General features: G+C 44.2%; 1 protein-coding gene across 12 annotated transcripts in view; it reads left to right on the top strand.

Annotated features, from left to right (window-relative positions):
- The window catches only part of KLHL3 (kelch like family member 3), a 161,175-nt gene that overhangs the window by 40,323 nt on the left and 106,685 nt on the right, over positions 1-14,167 (top strand). The window lies entirely within an intron of this gene.

Raw genomic sequence — 14,167 nt, 5'->3', positions numbered from 1 at the left:
GGTTCCTGATGTCACAGCAGGGCTGGCCTGGCATGGACTGCTTACATTTTCACACCGAGGTGCTCAAATCTTAAGCGTGCTGTGCTCATGTCTATCCTAAAAGGATGTGTGTGTGTGTGTGTGTGTGTGTGTGTGTTTGTGGGCTTGTATACACGCACAAGTTCAAATAAGAAGGAGAGAAACCCATTCAGATGACACTTGCTCTGAACTGACTTTCATTCTCATTGAAAAGTTTATGAATGATACTGGAATGTATGTGCTTTAGAGGAACTCTTGCTTCTTCTGTCAGGGATTCCTTATGAAATGGGAAATCCACAGAAGGGAATTTAAGTACTTCTGCTGAGCTGGATCTAACTGGCAAGAGTTTATTTTCTGGCAGGCACGTGCATGTACGTTTTAAACTATTATCTGAGGGACCTGATTCTTCTATTTTGGAGGTGCTCGATGCAGTGTGGGGGCGGGTCATTCCTCTGCTAACACGTCTCCTCCTGTCGTGTCAGCCTCTTCGTTCTGTGCGTCTGCGGCTGGTGGAGAACAAGGCTTGCCATTTTCCTTGAGGTGGGGCGACGGCAGGAGGCATTAGGCAGGGAGGGGGCAGGTGAGGCAGTGCACCACTGGGCGGGGGTGCGCTGCTCTGAGTGGCCCGGTTTTGATGCAGATGATAACTGGCTGGTGAAATGATGACCATTCACCTAACTCAGCACACTTTCCTTTGCACATACTGTCCCGACGTCTGCATCTCACGGGGCAGGGTGATGCCATTAAACATCTCTAGACCCTGTTAGAATTGGCGCGGTGGTTGGGTGTCTTCCTGTCTGAAGAGGCCCCAGAGACTGCGTTTCTTGCCGTGACTCCCACAGGAAGAGTCTGGGACTTTTAGCCTGAGTGCGCTGCAGATGCAGCTTTTCCCTCAGTGCTGTCTGCAACAGGAGCTTAGATGTTGGACTCCATTTGGCCTGCGGGGCAGCAGAGCATCTGGAGCCCTGTCTTCTAGGCTGGGCACAGAGGTGTGTAGTGTCCTCACCTCCTGTTGGTCTGATAGCTCGCAGAAGGGCAGGGGTGATGTGAATGGCGCTTTAGAGATTCTGGATCAGGCCGATTTACTTGACCGGTGGCATGTCGGGCCTGAAAGGTCCTTGTGAGTCGAGCCGCAGCGGATCAGAGTACTGCTTCCTGAGCATTTTGGGGCATCTACTGTGTTCCTGTTCTCTTTTCAGAAATGTAATGAGCCTTTGCCCTCTAGGAGATCTCTTGTTTTTCGGCACTCTGGTGCCTCTCTGCTGGGATGGCTGATGTCCTGGCCTTTATGACCCCTGGATTTTGTTTTTCCCTTACTGGAGGCAGAGAGTAGGCAAGCAATCCAAACTGAGCAGCTTCCAGTGTTTACCACGTCACCCATCTCGCTACCTTTTGTTCCCAGCTTGCCATGTCAGGCATTCACGTCTTCTGAAATCTGGCCCCGTCTGCGTTCCCGCGGCTCACCCATACCCCCACCGAGTGATGTTCTGGTCTCTCTTGTGACCACACATCCTGTATACTACTCTATCTGGTCTCAGATCCTTTGTTCTTGGAGTTCCTTTTACCTGGAATGCCTTTCCCTTCTTCTTTTCCAAGTTATCCATCTAACAAGGCTGTTTTAAAACCCTACTTTGTGTTGATAACCTCCGCTTTTCTAGTTTGAGGTGATGTTCTTCTGAATTCTAGTCTCTCCAGTTTGTAGCCATAGTTGGATGCTGAATCATAGCCCCCCTCCCCACCCCCGATGTTTTTCTGCTTTTGTTTCGTGTATCTTACAAGTCCCCGGACTCAGAGACAGGTCCTCAAGGTTAAGGACTGTGCCCATACCTCTGAATACTCCTTGCTCATTGCTGTGCAGCTGCATGCATAGTAGGTGCCGCATAATTATTTGGCAATTAGCTGATAACTTTTGAGGGGAAAGTCTGATAACTAAGAAGAAAGTTGGTGAGAGATGAGATTGAAACCTTTGGCCAATAGGTTCATCTCTGGCTATCGGCCTTATTATCTCAGCACGGGTCATTGACCCAGTGGAATGCTTTGTAGGCGGAGAACAGGGGAAGCGGCCTTGTTTTACAAGTTCCCTGGGAAACCCAGATCCCCCCCCCCCCCCCCCCCGCCGCCGCCCCCGCCCCCAGAAGCTGAAGGACTGGCCTAGGATCACATGTCAAACCTCCAGCGACTGGAGGAATCCTGAATCTGTGCTTGTTCCACACTTAACCTGCTACAGCTTAATTGGGGCTGTTTTTAAGCATTAACATTTTTCAGCCAAGAGATTTTTAACGAACAATTTTCTTTCTTTGCCATGAGGGTATGAAAATAACTTCTCCCTTAAAAGGCTCTTAATTGAAAGCATGGGATTTAGAATAACATAGACCTTGCCGTGAATCTGCTTTATAAACCGTGTGACCTTGAGTGTGTCACATTTTTTTCACAAATAATTTTTTTTTTGGTATAAAGGGAGTAATAACAGTATCTCTCACGGAGTTGTCATGATCAAATGAGGTAATATGTAGAAAGCATCTAGTAAAATTTTTGTGGCACAGACTACCAGGTAAATGGTACTTGTTATCTCTGGTGTTCATCTCTTGCCCTGTTGTACCCCATGACTCGTGCTGGGATTCTAACTGAAGCTTATTTTAAGGACTTTCTATATTTATCATCTGAAGCAGACTACATGAGACTTTTCCCATGAGAAAATGGGGGAGAGCTTATCAGGCCCATTCTCTTGCTTCTACCTGAACCATCCATCTCCTCATTGAGAGATACCACAGGGGCTTGGCATTTCCTCTGCTAGGTTTCCCCAGCACCTACCTTAATCCTCCTTTTTATAGACATCCCGAGGCATCTGGATGCCTTAGTAGTTTGGAATCATGAACCCGATATACTTTTGTTCAGCCAAAATCTCAAGAAGAACCTATGAATTTGCGCTCACCTTTGCTATATCCCCCAAGCTGTCCAGCTCTCTAAAGAACCTGCTGATGGGGGCGCCTGGGTGGCTCAGTCGTTAAGCGTCTGCCTTTGGCTAAGGCATGATCCCAGGGTCCTGGGATCGGGCCCCGCATCGGGCTCCCTGCTCAGCGGGGAGCCTGCTTCTCCCTATCCCACTCCCCCTGCTTGTGTTCCCTCTCTTGCTGTGTCTCTTTCTGTCAAATAAATAAATAAAATCTTAAAAAAAAAAAAAAAAAAGAACCTGCTGATGCTAAGATGGCCATCTCCCTTTGTGAAGAATCAGTGTTTCTTCATCAGTCAGAGGAAGATGACCCTGCCTTCTGTTCTGTGAAGGAGAAGGGTCTCTGGCTCTCAGCTACTCCAGTGATAAATTGTGTGTGTATATGGGCCTCTGTGTTTGTAGAGCAGATAGTGAAAATGGCAAGTGCTCTTGCCATTAGGATTTTGTTTCAGTTCTCGAAATCAGCCTTGTGGGCTAAGCAGCCTTATTTATACTCCAGAGATGGATGGTGGTGATAGTTGCACAACAGCATGAATGTACTTAATGCCGCTGAATACACTTAAAAGTGGTTAAAATGGAAAATGTCATGTTATGTATATTGCCACAATTACAAGAATTATTTTCCAGGGGTGCCTGGCTGGCTCAGTCGGTAGAGCATGCGACTCTTGATCTCGGGGTTATGAGTTTGAGCCCCCCATTGGGTATAGAGATTACTTAAAAATAAAATCTTAAAAAAATTTTTTTCCAGGCACATATCTGTAAGACTTGCAGAGAACAACAACTTTGGGAAGAAGCATCATAAAAAGGGGGAGTTAGTTGTCCATTTTTCTTAAAATCATGGTTTTCTTCATCAGAAGCAATGGGGTGCACCTGCTTGAGAGGGGCACCATGCGCCCAGCACTATGACATGATTTGGTGGGAGCAGTTCCCAGGAGAATGGTTCATCCTTACTAAGGAAAACTTGTTCTGGACTTCAGGGAGCTTCAGAGCCAGAAGAGCTTTTTTTTCACCCTTGATCGATGAAGAAAAAGATCATATTTCTTGCGAAGACATGACTTAGCTGATATTCTCCAAATGCTGAGTTTTGCATTGCCAGGTAAAATGCTAGCAAGACCCGGGGAAGAGCCAGTACTAAGCACTCTCACCTTTTCTCTCTTCCCGTGGCATGTCCTTGAGTCCTTTCCCATCCCGAGTAGTCATGGATAGAAACTTTTGTAGACATTTTTGGGCATCACTGCTGCCTGAAGCAGATGTGCATTTCAACCATGGTAATTGAAAGCAAATTTTCCATTTTGAAAATATTGGCAAAGTAAGGTTTTTAACTGCAAAAAACAAAGTCAGTGAAGCCACTTGATTTCCCCATATCCAGATTTGGGTTTTCAGGATTTTGCTTGCTAGGTTCTAGATTGTTCAGACAGAGGCAGGCAAGAACATTTTGGGGTAAGTTTTCTTTCTTTCTTTCTTTTTTTTTTTAAAGATTTTATTTATTCATTTGACAGAGATAGATACAGCGAGAGAGGGAACACAAACAGGGGGAGTGGGAGAGGGAGAAGCAGGCTTCCCACCGAGCAGGGAGCCCCATGCGGGGCCCGATCCCAGGACCTTGGGATCATGACCTGAGCCGAAGGCAGACGTTTAACGACTGAGCCACCCAGGCGCCCCTGGGGTAAGTTTTCTAAAGCGAGTACTTTATTTGATGAAATTCGCCATTGTAGAAGTGACCTAGTTCTTTTCAGTTGCTGGATGAACCCTAAAACTAGGTTAGACTGAAAAGAGCATTAATAAACAATAAAAAATAACTTGAACATACCTTATTCTTAGACTTTTTCCCGTTCAACAAGTTCAGTTGTTCTTAAGCTAGACATCTGTAACTTTTGATCATTTATGAGGATTTTCAAACTCTCAGCACAACTCTCCTGGACTTTTCTTTTTAACTTATGAAAGTCTGTCATAGCCTCTATCAAAACCACACGCCTGGAAGAGCTCAGCTCTCCTGTTCAACCCGAGTAGAAGCTTGGCTCCCCAAATGCCACATAACAAGGGGTGTTTTTCTCTTAGTCTTCCTCTCTCTTTGTCTCATTCTGCCCGAACACAAGTGTTTCTCTTGTGTTTTACATTTTTACACAGCCCATGCAAGAGACACCCCCCACCCCCGCCCGAACCGCCACCCCCGCCCTGGGTTTTGAAGGAAACTGCCTATGAATTGGGCTCTTAGGAATGTGATTAGCAACATACCTATTCTTGAGCTGGTTTAGCAAGGAGCACATTGTAGGAAGGGCAGCAGCTGCTCGCCAGCTTCGACAAATCACGATGGACTTAGGTGAAGGCTCCAAGTTCAGTACCGTTAATGATATCAGCTCTAATACACACGGCAGTTTGCCTGCAGTCAGTGGAGTGAAGCAGTGCTATGTCACAGGTCCTGCAGGGTTCAGTCCTTTTTGTTTGGCCCGCTTGGGCTGCACAGTGAAGAATCTCAGAGAGTGGGGCGTAAGGATTGAGCTCTCTCGGCCAGATAGGCTGTGGACATTGTCCCAAGTCAATGAACATTGCTGTTAGGGGCATAGGCCCTGCAGTTGGACACACCTGGGTTTGAGTGTTAATTCTCTACTTAGTAGTTACGTGGGACTTTGAGACAAGTTTTATCTCAGTGCTTAAGGAGATAATAAGGCTGTTTTATTTTTTTTTAAAAAGATTTTATTTATTTATTTGACAGAGAGAGATAGTGAGAGCAGGAACACAAGCGGGGCGAGTGGGAGAGGGAGACGCAGGCTTCCCGCAGAGCAGGGAGCCCGATGTGGGACTCGATCCCAGGACCCTGGGATTATGACCTGAGCCGAAGGCAGACGCTGAACGACTGAGCCACCCAGGCGCCCAAGGCTGTTTTATTTTTTTATAGTTTCTATTAATTTATTTGACAGAGAGAGAGAGAGCACAAGCAGGGGGAGCGGCAGGCAGAGGGAAAGGGAGAAGCAGGCTCCCCGCCGAGCAGAGAGCCTGAAGTGGGGCTTGATCCCAGGACCCTGAGGTCATGACTTGAGACGAAGGCAGACGCTTAACCGACCCAGCCACCCAGGAGCCCCAAGGGCTGTTCTGAAGATAAAACTAGATCATGGAGGGCAACGTGCTTTACCATCTTATCAGCTTTCGGTAAATGCTGTTGTTAATTGTGAGCCAGGAGCTATAGCTTACAATGCACATCTTCCATGTGTCCATGTGGGCTGTTGCAGGGTGCTGTGAACAGAGGCGGCACCACTGAAACAGTATGAAGAATAATGGAGCTTTATAGCGGCCCATCTGTAGGTGGTGGTTCTTAATGCTAGGACTGCACAGTCTGGTCCTGAATCCTGCTGCCTGGACATCTTCAAGTGACAGGTCCTTTATTAGCCCAGAGGTAGAAATTTAAATTTGGTCATTCTGGCCTTGAACTTTAAGATTGGGATACCTGCTAGATCTGTAGTTGGCCAGAGCCCTGGAGATACAGAAACCCTGTTTTGTCACTGGCCCACTGCTGCCCAGACTTGGAGAAGCAGAGTCATGCTGATGAACTCTTCATGAGAACTGAAAGTACAACAGCCAGGATGGCACTTTATTAATTTGCAGTGAAGATGACTGTCAAGATGTTCCTGAGGGCCTGCTACCGCTTCCTCACTTCCTTCCTGGAGGAGGACCAAAGTGATCAAAGGCTGCATAGTGAGCTAGGGACTGAGTTATGGCATTCGAATGTTTACAGGCTTCAAGCTTTATAACACGGATCCGACCTGAGGCTGAACCAGGTCAGACCACGATGATTAAATCATCTCTTTCCTAGATAGTGTGCGATGAGCTTGACAAGGGGCTTTCTCTGTCTGATTCTTGTTTTTCAGTTTCCCTTTCTAAACGAACCTTTCTTTGTTGGGGATTTTAGCAATTTGACATAGTCTTACTCTGACTCTGAGCAAGTTTTGCCTTCTTTAGGTGACTTGGCCTCTCTTTATTCTCTCTCTTCTATAGCTTGAACATAATGTGCTTGGACTCTTTTTATGTGCCCAGCGTCAGCCCACACTCTCTGACCTTCCTTTGCGTCTCTTGAAGACTTTCAGAGGGGATGCAGTTCCTCATGCTCAGCTCAGCAGCATTTCTCGGTCTCCCCTTTCCTCTCCTCCACACTCTCTCATACCCTAGATCCTCTGGAGCTCCTCATTTGGCAGATCCCCCGAACTCCCTGCACATCCGACCGGCTCAGAGGCTTTTCCATCTCCTGCCCTGCTAACATGCTTTCTATAGAAGTGTCCTCTCTTTTCTATTCTTTGTATGAATTTTCCTCAGGAATGAAAAGAGCCTAAGAACTGACACAGTAAGTAACCACCCTTCTTGCTTTCTTCCCTCTTCTCTAGTTGATGATGCCTCTCTCTCCCTGCATCCTCTTTATTCCGTATCACCAATGCAGGGGACTAGACTAGCTAAGAAAGAACCCCACCCCCTTCTATGGGGGTACAAAGAGGGGAAGTTGAGAGGGACAAAGCCATAATTATTTTAATGAGGAAAAGTGAGGAAAGATTGGAATAGTTGGTAGTTATACCTTGTTCACTCACCTATCCAATCATTTACTCAGTGGTTATTTATTGAGCACCTGCCATATGCCAGAGGCTCAGAATACACAGGGAAATAAGACACCATCCTGGTTCTCATGGACCTCAAAGTCTAAGGTTGGCAGTGGTGTGCTGGAACCAGCACTCACCCATTTGCAAGAGCCGCTTTTTAAATTGTCAGGAATTTTGTGAGTCATTCTGTGAAGTATAGCCTTTATTAAAAATAAATTCTAGGGCGCCTGGGTGGCTCAGTCAGTTAAGCGTCTGCCTTCAGCTCAGGTCATGATCCCAGGGTCCTGGGATCGAGTCCCGCATCGGGCTCTCTGCTCCTTGGGAGCCTGCTTCTCCCTCTGCCTCTCTCTCTCTCTGTCTCTCATGAATAAATAAATAAAAATCTTAAAAAAAAACCCTCAACAATAAGAACCCAATAAAAATGTGTCAAAGACCTGGACACCTCACCAAAGAAGATATACAGACAACAGCAGATAAGCACATGAGAGATGCTCAACATCCCAAGTTCAAATACATGAAACAGGTTCATGAAACCATACCTTTACCAATGCTGCACACGTAAGGTGTTATCTTTACGATACTGTTTAAGATGGCAGAAAAGTTTGGGGCACCTGGGTGGCTCAGTTGGTTAAGCGGCTGCCTTCGGCTCAGCTGATGATCCTGGAGTCCCGGGATCGAGTCCCGCATCGGGCTCCCTGCTTGGCGGGGAGTCTGCTTCTCCCTCTGACCCTCCTTCCTCTCATGCTCTCTGTCTCGCATTCTCTCTCTCTCAAATAAATAAATAAAAACTTAAACAAAAATAAATTCTATAACTTAAGAATAAATTATAAACGAGTATAATAAATACCGCAAACTCACCTCTTCCCAGTTATTTTACTGTGGTCTGTGCCTTTCAGATCGTGTCTCTTGTGTCTCAGTGGTGGAAATACTGTGTAGGAGTATAACGGTATGCTGTTACACATCGTTTTCCAACTCTACATGTTCAGTAAGATCTGTTGTTAGTTTGAAATCTGCCACGGTGGGAGTATTGACACCATGGACATTGGCAAATGTTACAAATCAGGGCTCTCTTCCTCTCAACTAACTGTTAAACACGTCCCAGCAACGCGCTGTGTGGGAGAGACAGAAAAGTAAGGGGTAATTACAGTATTACATGGAGGGAAGCACCGAGTACTGTGGGAACACAGAAGGGAAATTAATCTAGTGGGTAGTGGAGGGTGATAGGGAAGACTTCCAGCAGGGGCTTGAAGGGCTGGTAAGAATGATAAGAATTAGTAGGGTAGGGCAAAGGAGCCTGGTATATATAGGCAGGTGCAAATATTTTAGCAGTATGGTAGCAAGAAGTCTTCAGGGCAATGATAGAGTTCTGAAGGGCCAGGCTAGGTCTCTGAGATTTATTCTGAACCCAGTGAGGAACCAGTGAGAGGTTTCACATAGAACATCCCTTGCTCACACTGACATTCTGTAAAGGTCACTCTGAAGTCAGGCAGCAGGTTATCTTAGTAAAGCAGGCAAGGGATCACGATAGCCTGGGCTATTGTTGTGGTTGCAGTTGCTGTGAGAAGGGAATGGAGTGGAGATAGATTAAAGGAGCACTTGGGGCTGTATGTGAGGGGTGTGAGAGAGAGAGGGAAGAGGTTATACCAGCCATGTCTAGGATCATAAACTGAGCATATCTGGGCCTTGAGAGAGTGGGAGTAGGCTATCTATGGGGGCTAACTAATGAAGATCTGGTACAGATGGAGGGAGAAAGATTTAGGTGGTATCTAACAACTCTTACTGAGCATGTGACCCTAGACTGAGGCATATGTGTGTGTGTGCATATATATATATACATGCTGGAGAGTGTAGGCTGTGGTGAATAGCTTGGGCTGATTCAAGTCAGACACCTGAGCTCAGCTTCCATCCCTGCAACTTACTATCCGTGTGATCTTGGACAAGATTCTTAACTTCTCTGAGCAGTCAGCCCCTCTCTTTCCTTACTTTCCTGCTCCCTGGAAGGTCAGTGAGCTGCCAAGAAGCTTGTACCTTCCAGAAACCAGGGATCCATAGTCTACTCCAGACTTCCCATGTTATCACAGAGGTGCAGAGCAGGGTAAGAAAGAGGCCTTAGGATCTTTCTGATGTCAAGCCTTGCCCCTATATCAAGGGTGGAAAGGGCTCTGGATGGAGCGGGGAGATCAGACGCCCATTTCCTAACCAGCCCAATGGTCAAGCTGGCTTTGGTATGAATTGCTTTTTGTTGAACTCTAATCCTTTGAATAGACAATCTGTGTGTTTGAAACCTTTTGGTAAACACAGCATTGTATTAACAGGGCTACTTCATTATTGGACCATTTTGGCAGGCCAGAAAGTGCAAAGAGCCACACAACAAGGAAGAGCAAGCCTTCCTGTTCACTAGTCACACTGGAGAGTGTTGTCAGTGTTTCCAAAATGGCCCTATTCCATATATGTGAAACAGAACTAATAATGTCTGTCCACTGGGCTTTTAGGAGCTCTAATCTTATTAGTTCCCTGTCAAAAACCTTCCGTTGTTCTCTGATCAATACCAAATTACGTATTTTTCCCCTTGGCTTTTAAGTCTCTTTATAATTTGAAGACAGCATTTATAATGAATATTTGTGAAGTCTTTTTATAGTTTCTGGATTTATCCCAGGAATGCAAGTATGGTTTAGTTTTAGAAAATATATTAGTATCATTTACTACATTAAAAGATTAAAGGGGAAGGGACTGGATGGCTCAGTTGGTTAAGTGTCAGGTCATGATCCCAGGGTCCTGGGATTGAGCCCCACATCAGGCTCCTTGCTCAGTGGGGAACCTGCTTCTCCCTTTGCCTGCTGCTCCCCCTGCTTGAGTGCTTGCTCTCTCTCTCTCTTTGACAAATAAATAAATAAAATCTTAAAAAGATTAAAGGGAAAAATCCATATGATCAGCTCATTAGATTCACAAAAATATTTGATAAAATTCAGTATAATTTTATTATTAAAAACAAAATAAAAGGGAATTTTCTTAATTTGATTAAGGTCATCTGTAAAAATCCTACAATAAACATGAACAATAGGAAAACATTAGAAACATCATCTTTAAAATCAGGAAGATGACAAGAATATTTTTAGCACACTTTCTGTTCAACATTCTGTGGCCATCCTAGCAGGGCAAAATTTCTTAAAAAAAAAAAAAAATTAGAGGCCTAAGCATTGGAAAGGAGAGAGAGAAAAAAAAAAACCCTCTGGCAGTATATGCAGGTTAATATGATTGTTTACATAGAACACCTTATTGACTCTTCAAAGAAATAGGAATGTTTGGTAAGGTGGCTGGATAGAAATTTGTGGAAATCAATGGCATTTTATAAACTGTAGCAATCAGAAAATACAATTCAAAGAAGACACCATTGCTATTGTAAAAAATCAACAAAAATCTTAAAGTACTTAATAAATTTAATTGAATATGTGTAAAGTCATCATACAGAAAAATAAAAAGGTTTGACATTAAAGAATATTAATAAATGGAGAGAGATATTCCATGTTCATGGACCGGAAGACATAATATCAGAAAGATGTCATTTCTAATCTAATTGATCTATAAATTCAATGTGGTTTCCTTCAGAATCCCATGAGTCTTTCATAGAATTGAGCAAACTGATACTAAAATTTGCATGAAAGAGTAAAGAAACTGGAATAGTGAAGACACATTTGAAGCATAATAGTAGGATTGAAGACTTGCCCTGTCAAGTATCAAGCCTTATAATGAAGTTACAGAAATAATGTGGTACTGGTGTAGAGACAGATAAACTGACCAGTAGAATAGCTTAGAGAGTCTGAAAATAGATCCCTGTATTTGGAACTTTGACATGTGACCTAAGGTGGCATGACAGATAAGTGGGAAAAATAAGTATTCAGTAAGGGGAATGTATGGGAAAAAAATTAGATCCATATTTCACATCGTGACATAAAAATCAACATCAGATAAAATAACCGCCATTAGTCAAAAGCAAAATTGTTAAACTTTTAGTAGAAAATAGAAATTAATATCTTTCTAGCCTTGGTGTAGGGAAAGACACTGACTTTTTAATTTAAATTTTAGGTAGTGAACATATAGTGCAATATTGGTTTCTGGAGTAGAAATCAGTGATTCATCACTTACATACAACACCCGATGCTCATCCCAAGTGTCCTCCTTAATGCCCATCCCCCATCTAGCCCACCCCCCACCCACCTCCCTCTGTCAACCCTCAGTTTGTTCTCTGTCTTTAAGAGTCTCTTATGATTTGTTTCCCTCTCTCCTTTTTTTCTTTTCTCCCTTCCCATATGTTCCTCTTTGAAAGACACTGACGTTAAAAGAAATAATGCTTGTGGAATTTCTCATAGGAAAATTTTCACCTTTACTGGGTACTCCTTCACCTTGATCATATCTTCTTCTGTTTTTGAGATTTTTTTTTTTTTTACCTCCTTAAACATATCATTCTAATCATATGCTTTTGTGCATCTCTTGATATTTATCTTCCTGTGCTCAGGTAACCTCCTTGCCCCAGAATTCGAATAGTCCCAAAGTTCAGATGACTGTGACCTTATATTTGTATGCTGAACTGAAGGTGGGGAAGGAAGCCAATGGAGTCTGTCATGGTCAGACAAACTGTAGGTCTTGCATGCTGGTCGTATTTGTTTTTTTTGTTTTTAAAGATTTTATTTATTTGTCAGAGAGAGAGAGACAGAGAGAGAGCACAAGCAGGGGGAGCGTCAGGCAGAGGGAGAAGCAGGCTTCCCGCTGAGCAGGGATCCTGATGCGGGACTCGATCCCAGGACCCCGGGATCATGACCTGAGCCAAAGGCAGACACTTAACCGACTGAGCCACCCAGGCGTCCCTGCTGGTTGTATTTGAATGTTCCAGTAGTTCCAAATTTCACTGTAAGATCTGTAGAGATTATCAGGTCTCTGGAACATTCTCTTAACCACAGAAGCCCCTTTCTCCAGTCAGTTTGCAAGTCTAGGTGGTCGCCTGGAAGGAGGCACACCAGGCAAAGGCAAAGCAAACTATCTTTAAGCTAGAGTTTGAGTGAATTGTGAGTCCCCAAATCTACACAAGTGGAGAAGGTTCTGTTTTCCTCTTAGAACAGAGGTAACTCCAAGGTCCTGGACTTGATCTTGGAGCTGAATAGTTTCATCGGTTTGCGGGAAAAAAGTCCTTTTTTGGGTGTTCATTCTTTTGCTAATTTTTTCTACCCCCCCATAAAGGTGAGACATATTGCTCAGAAGTAGTTGGGCATCTAATTGGCATCCCATAGGGATTTGAGTGTTTTGTCTCCAGTACAAAGGACTTTGAAGTTATGAATGACTCTTGCTAGTCCCCACCTGCTCACTTAGCCCACACAGATAGCCCTTCTTTTCATAACAGTGACAGTCCATTGTCATTCTATGGGATTATGGTTTCCCAGAAGCTTTCACTCCTGTGCCTTTGTTCTCCATACCCAAGCACAAATGTATTCACCTGCTTCCTGTCCCACTTCTCTCTCCTTTTGATGGCTTCTCATTGTCTCAGAAACTGCTCAGAAACCCAAACTCCTTAGCTTTGCTAATATGACACTCACAGGACTGCTCCATCTTCTAGCCTTTGCTTTTTTTTTTTTTTTAATTTAATTTTATTATGTTAGTCATCATACATTACATCATTAGTTTTTGATGTAGTGTTCCATGATTCATTGTTTGTGTGTAACACCCAGTGCTCCATGCAGTACGTGCCCTCCTTAATACCCATCACCGGGCTAACCCATCTCCCCAGCCCCTTCCCCTCTAAAACCCTCAGTTTGTTTCTCAGAGTCCGTAGTCTCTCATGGTTCGTCTCCCACTCCGATTTCCCCTGCTTCATATTTTCTCTTCCTACTATCTTCTTCTTATTATTTTTTTAACAATTAATGTATTATTTGTTTCAGAGGTACAGGTCTGTGACTCATCAGTCTTGCACAATTCACAGCGCTCACCTTAGCACATACCCTCCCCAATGTCCATCACGCAGCCACCCCAGCCCTCCCACCCCCCACCACTCCAGCAACCCTCAGTTTGTTTCCTGAGATTAAGAATTCCTCATATCAGTGAGGTCATATGATACATGTCTTTCTCTGATTGACTTATTTCACTTAGCATAATACCCTCTAGTTCATCCACGTCGTTGCAAATCTAGCCTTTGCTTTTGAGACTCCTCGTTCTACTGAACTCCCTTGACTCTTTTCCTTTAGGTCTCTGTATCTCCTCTTTCCTCTGCCAGGATGCTCTCCATCTTCCTTTTACCTGCCCTTTTTTGCTCTTCCTTGAGATTTCTGCTCTCCCTCAGCTTCTGGGAAGTTTCCCCTCATTCTGTCAGCACTGCAGTCTTTGCCCATCCTCTGCGCTTCTCTACCTCCTGTCCAATCATCATACTTAAGATAGGATGTTTAGGTTGCGTAAGACTGATGAATCACAGGCCTGTACTGCTGAAACAAATAATACATGATATGTTAATTAGTTGAATTTAAATAAAAAAATGAACATAAAAAAAGATAGGATGTTTAGGTGTTTACTTGGCTTCCTCCTCTGCTGAGCTCTAAGCTTTGTGAAAGCAGCTGTCTAGACTTTGTTTGTTGTTGTG

Source organism: Mirounga angustirostris, unplaced genomic scaffold, assembly GCF_029215605.1.
Source record: "Mirounga angustirostris isolate CCGP_5_RB_7025 unplaced genomic scaffold, mMirAng1.0.hap1 SCAF_7, whole genome shotgun sequence".
In the NCBI taxonomy this organism is placed as follows: Eukaryota; Metazoa; Chordata; class Mammalia; order Carnivora; family Phocidae; genus Mirounga; species Mirounga angustirostris.
This window is presented reverse-complemented; position numbering and strand designations above follow the sequence as displayed.